Genomic DNA, 5,594 nt, shown 5'->3' with positions numbered 1-5,594 from the left:
GGTGCTCCGTTTGGGGGTCCTTGACATATGGTCTACCAAAATATGTTGTTTCTCTTTCTTAAATATGATAGTCAGATCAAATTCCATCAATAAGAGAAACCATCGCATAATTCGCCCAATTATGAAAGGTTTATTGGCAAGGTATAACAAGGCTTGTTGATCTACAAAGAACACAAATTTATTGGCAAAAGCAGGTAATGCATGTACTTCTTAACCGCATAAACCATCACCAATCCTTTATGTAATGGCGCAGTTCATTTCCACCTCGTTTAGTGATTTACTCATAAAGCACACGGGGTAGTCTAGCTTGAATTCACGTGATTGCGAGAAACACACTCGTAAAATTGGCATTAATGTTGTGAACATGAAAGATCAAGTCCCAATTAGGTGGTCTGAAAATAGGTGCACTTGCCAAAGCCTTTTTCAATTCATTGTATGCCTTCTTAATAGTCCTTGGTCCATTATGAGTAACCTATATAGTGCACATACTATCTCAGTGTAAACTGCGATAATAAGTCTACTATAATAGCCCATGTGACGCATGAGTCATTAAACTTCTTTGGGTGGTAGTAGTTTTAGAATTAGTTTCACTTTACTCTCATCAATTGAAATACCATTTTTTGACACTATGTGACCCAATATCACACCATGTTTTACCCAGAATTGACACTTCAAAGGGTTCAAGGATATGCAATTCAAATTTTACTTTGAGATATCTTTCTTAGGCAATCTGAGTTTGCCTTCCATCGTAAATGTGCACAGAGATCATCTATAAATATTTCCAACCACTTTTGTAAGTAGTCTTTGAATGTAGTACACATTAACCTCTGGAATATCACCAGAGCATTGGTCAAGCTGAACGGCATGACTTTGTAAGGAAACGTTCCCCATGTAGTTGTTGTGAATACTATTTTATATTGATCGTTAGGGGCCATGGACACTTGATTGTATCCCAAAATGCATCCAAAAAGTTGTAAGCTTCTGCCCCCCCCCCCCCCCCCCTACTACCACTCTTTCCAAAACATGCTCAATATATGCTAAGGGCAATGATGTGTCCGCATTGCCACACTGACCTTCTTCAAATCCACGCATGCCCTGAGCTTGCCATTCTTTTTTAGAATATGGATGTTGCAAACATCAAAACCTGTTTCCAAAAGCTCTCATATTGCCAACAACAGGGTGGTAGTCCAATTGGTAAGAGGTTTCATCTCTGCAGTGAAGAATACCTTCATTAGCTCACACCATAGCCATGGAGTGATAAATAAGGAGAAAGGGATTTGATTCCTGCGCTGTCTCAATAGCTTCAGGTCCCCTGTAGCCGAGTTCCAGCCCAATGATTGTGAAGGTCCCCTCAAATGTGTGGTGGTTGTGGTCGCCCACAGAACCAAAGCCTCCATCCATGTATGGTTGCAACAACAACTGGACTCTTGGTCGCGGTCGCCTCAGTATGTGGTTGCCGGGCCTACTAGCCCTTGCAAGGCCTGGATCCAACACGATGTCCGTGTGATGGACCTCCTTGAACGTGGCTTTAGTGGCCAATGTCTATGCTTGTATGCTTCCCCAAGCTGCCAACAAACGTGAGACAGCATTTCTCAAGACACCCTTGAAATGCTTGTACTTAATGCGCTTTGATCATGCCCATGCCTGCCTACAATCAGTGCAGTCCACAAAATCCAAAAGCTTGTCTGAGACTTACTGTGGTGTTGAGCTCTCTGTCCACCAGAGTCCCCTCTTTTTAGCAATCTCAGCATCATGTACTCCACAACCGCCAGCCACCAACAAACAGTAGGGGGTGTCTTTTCTGACATGTATGACAATGTGGCATGGGAGAAGCCCCCTTAAACCCCCAAAAAAACAAACAAAACAAACATGGCTTCTTCCTTGCCATGCGGCCCAGCTAGCCAACTGACACCTACCTTTTGAGCTATGGCCAAAAAGCCACGATTGGCATTACATATATATATATATCCACCAAGGTGGGTGCCTAGCTATAGCTCTGTGCCCGAGTCGTTTTTGTCCCTGCAAACAAAAAGACCCACAACCAAACAAAAACGCAAAAGAAAAACTGGTACCTCTCTCTCTCTCTCTCTCTCTCTCTCTCTCTATAGAAGAAGAGCGAGCGCTCTCCTCTATCGCTCTTCAGGGTGTCTGCAAGCAGCAGGGAGAAGTTACTTTTTATTTTTGTTTTTCTAATAAAAAGATATATTTAAATAATTAATTGGAAAAGAGAATTAGAAAAAGGCTGGGGTTCGCAGTGGCGGCGGCGTGAGGATGGTCGGCAGCCGCACGAGGGCTGGCGTTATCCCTCCACTGCCGGGAGAGGGGGGTAATCGTTGCTCCGTTCCCGGCCTGACACGCGGTCCCCCCCACTGCAGGGAATGGCAGACAACCTCACCCTCCGGCAAGGTGCCAATACCTCCACTCCAGGCTTGGAGATGGGCGCGCCACAAGATGTGCCAGCAACCGGTCCTGCACAGCGGCGCCACGCGTCCGATCCCAGCCCACGTCCCTCCGCTGACGCGGATCGAAGGCGCTACTGCACCCGGGATGAAGCTCTTGCTGGTTCCCGTTTGGCATCCTCTAGGTTAAGCGTTTTACATCCTACTCTCGATGTGGGACTAATAATAAACCTCCCTCCCTTTTCTCTCTTGCCCACCATGAGCTTGGGATTTTTCTTTTTTCTTTAATCAACATAATAATAATAATAAAACAAAACAAGTCATCGTGCGACATCGGTCGTCGTTGGTGGTGGGGCTGATGATACTGCTAGGAAAAACAATAGCAAAATGACGGTCTCCCATTTGAATCAAGCGTTCTTTGCCCGCCCTCCTAAGAGCTACGATATTCGCCAGCAGAGCAGGAAAAAGAAGCCATTAACAGTCTTTAGATCTCCTAGGAGCTACGTTTTTCAGTCTCGAGGTGGATCATCCCTAACGATCATATATGACATATTTTAGTCTCACATAGACCCTTTAAGTATTTTCTACACATTAAAATGATCCTCTCTCTCTCTCTCTCTCTCTCTCTCTCTCTCTCGTTGATAAATCGACCTATGTCCCACATCCTACTCTCGGTGTGGGACTTAACCTCCCTTCTCTTGTCCATGAGCTTGGGATTTTCCTTACCTTGGGTAGCCTAACATCTTTGCAAAAAAGCATGAAAGGAGAGAAAACCACGTGGCATGTTAATAAAAATAAATTACCGAAATTTCTTGAAAAGCTCGTTAAATAACAAGCTTCCTAAAAATAGCTCAAAAAACTTTCCTTCAAAAGCTCGCGCACAATAATCTTGGGGCAATATGCTGCGCTGATTGATGTAAAAAGCTTGTGTGTATTTTATGAGAAACAATGGGGTTTCCAGCTTTCTGATCGAGTGAGACTCTACGCGGTGCTTGGTCCCAACAAAAGAGCCCTCATATTTTTGGTGAGCCCCACATGAAAGCCTCTCGCCTTCGTGTAGGAGATAGAAAGAGAGCGGTGGTTCTTGCTTCCATGAAAGCTCAGCGAAGACGATGTTGCCTCTTTGCTAAAAAGCATCGCCGCGTGACACCAAGAAGAAAGATGGATTTTGGCAACTTGCGATTCGTGGGTTTTCTTGGGGATTTCAACTTCTCCTCGTTTTTTTGTGTGTGAATCAAAAGCACCCTGAGCATATCACCAAAGTTATCTTTGCTAAAAAGCATCGCGACACCAAGCGTGTCTACAAAGAAGATGGATTTTGGCAACCTGTGATTCGTGGGTTTTCTTGTGGATTTCAACTTCTCCTCGTTTTTTTGTGTGAATCAACAAGCACACCGGGCATATCATCAAAGTTCCTTACATACAAGAGGAACATTAACGTGGTATTTATGTGAGAGAAAGCAAGCGAAGCGCACAACCCCAATAGAGCGCAAGAAGCTAGAAAGCAACATAGGCAAGAAGGATCGGCAAAATCCATGGATGTGTGTGTTGAAAGGTCCAACCACTACAATCGATGGATGTGTGTGTTGAAAGGTCCAACCACTACAATCACAAAGCCTGTACAGGTCGATTAGAGCTTGTGCTTTTTGGTGTGCTGACACCGGTGCATAAACGCAAGTAGGTACTCTCTCTCTCTCACGCAGACACACACACACATTATCATCATCAAAACCAAATGCACTCCATGCTCGTAAAACTAGATTGTGTGAGTGCTTGGGCAAGATACTTCGTGTAGTGTAGAGCATATTTGAAATGCTCGAATGAACATGAATCTGAAAGCATATTTGGAAGAAATGCTAGACTGACATTTGCAATTGATGAGCTTGAAGCCTGTTCTTATATTCCATAGGGATTCAAAAGTACCTCGCAAATCGGAAAATTACAAATTGATTGCCACATTTGAAAATGAGTTTTGTATCACACAAATCAATACGTAGGACTAATGGCCGCCTTCAACACTGAAGGTGTTTTGGTCCACTTTCAATATCGAAATTGCTATTTGGGAAATGGGGGAAGGGCACGTTCTCCTATGTTTATTGAATTTCGGGGAGAACTGTGCCAACTCGCCATAATTTATGTATGGTTTTCTTTAATACTTCACTCATACAAACGAGCTCGAAAATTTTATGACTTGATGAATGACATGTAACTTTGATTCAAATGTGGTAATGAAAGTTGGAAGTATCTACCTTGCGATGAAAGTTGGAATTATCTACCTTGCGATGTACTCTGCTCTATCAATGTCCAGTGATTCCTCATGTCGAGTATAATCATAGGTTTGATGTTCATGCTCGTTCAAGCTCTATAAGTTGTTCATATATACTTGAGAAAGACACCCATACGAAGAAGACGATGATGTTGCCTCTTTGCTAAAAAGATGATGTTGCCTCTTTGCTAAAAAGCTTTTCCGTGCGACACCAAGAAGAAAGATGGATTTTGGCAACTTGCGATTCGTGGGTTTTCTTGGGGATTTCAACTTCTCCTCGTTTTTTTGTGTGTGAATCAAAAACACCCTGAGCATATCACCAAAGTTCTCTTTGCTAAAAAGCATTGTGACACCAAGCGTGTCTACAAAGAAGATGGATTTTGGCAACCTGTGATTCGTGGGTTTTCTTGTGGATTTCAACTTCTCCTCGTTTTTTTGTGTGAGAATCAACAAGCACACCGGGCATATCATCAAAGTTCCTTACATACAAGAGGAACATTAACGTGGTATTTATGTGAGAGAAAGCAAGCGAAGCGCACAACCCCAGTAGAGCGCAAGAAGCTAGAAAGCAACATAGGCAAGAAGGATCGGCAATCGATGGATGTGTGTGTTGAAAGGTCCAACCACTACAATCACAAAGCCTATACAGGTTGATTAGAGCTTGTGCTTTTTGCTGTGTTGACACACGGGTGCATAAACGCAAGTAGGTACATCTCTCTTTCTCTCTCTCTCTCTCTCTCTCTCTCTCTCTCTCTCTCTCACACACACACACACACACACACACACACACACACACACACACACATCATCATCATCATCTCATCAAAACCAAGTGCACTCCATGCTCTGAAGCTTGTAAAACAAGATTGTGTGAGTGCTTGGGCATAGAGCATATTTGAGATGCTCGAATGAACATGAATCTGAAAGCA

General features: G+C 43.4%; 1 pseudogene; it reads right to left on the bottom strand.

Annotated features, from left to right (window-relative positions):
• Positions 1 to 2,296: 2,296 nt before the first annotated feature.
• LOC147630946 (signal recognition particle RNA) lies at positions 2,297 to 2,443 on the bottom strand (annotated as a pseudogene).
• Positions 2,444 to 5,594: the final 3,151 nt, after the last annotated feature.

The sequence above is a fragment of the Cibotium barometz genome, chromosome 15 (assembly GCF_041138505.1).
Source record: "Cibotium barometz isolate CiBa-2024 chromosome 15, ASM4113850v1, whole genome shotgun sequence".
In the NCBI taxonomy this organism is placed as follows: domain Eukaryota; kingdom Viridiplantae; phylum Streptophyta; class Polypodiopsida; order Cyatheales; family Cibotiaceae; genus Cibotium; species Cibotium barometz.
This window is presented reverse-complemented; position numbering and strand designations above follow the sequence as displayed.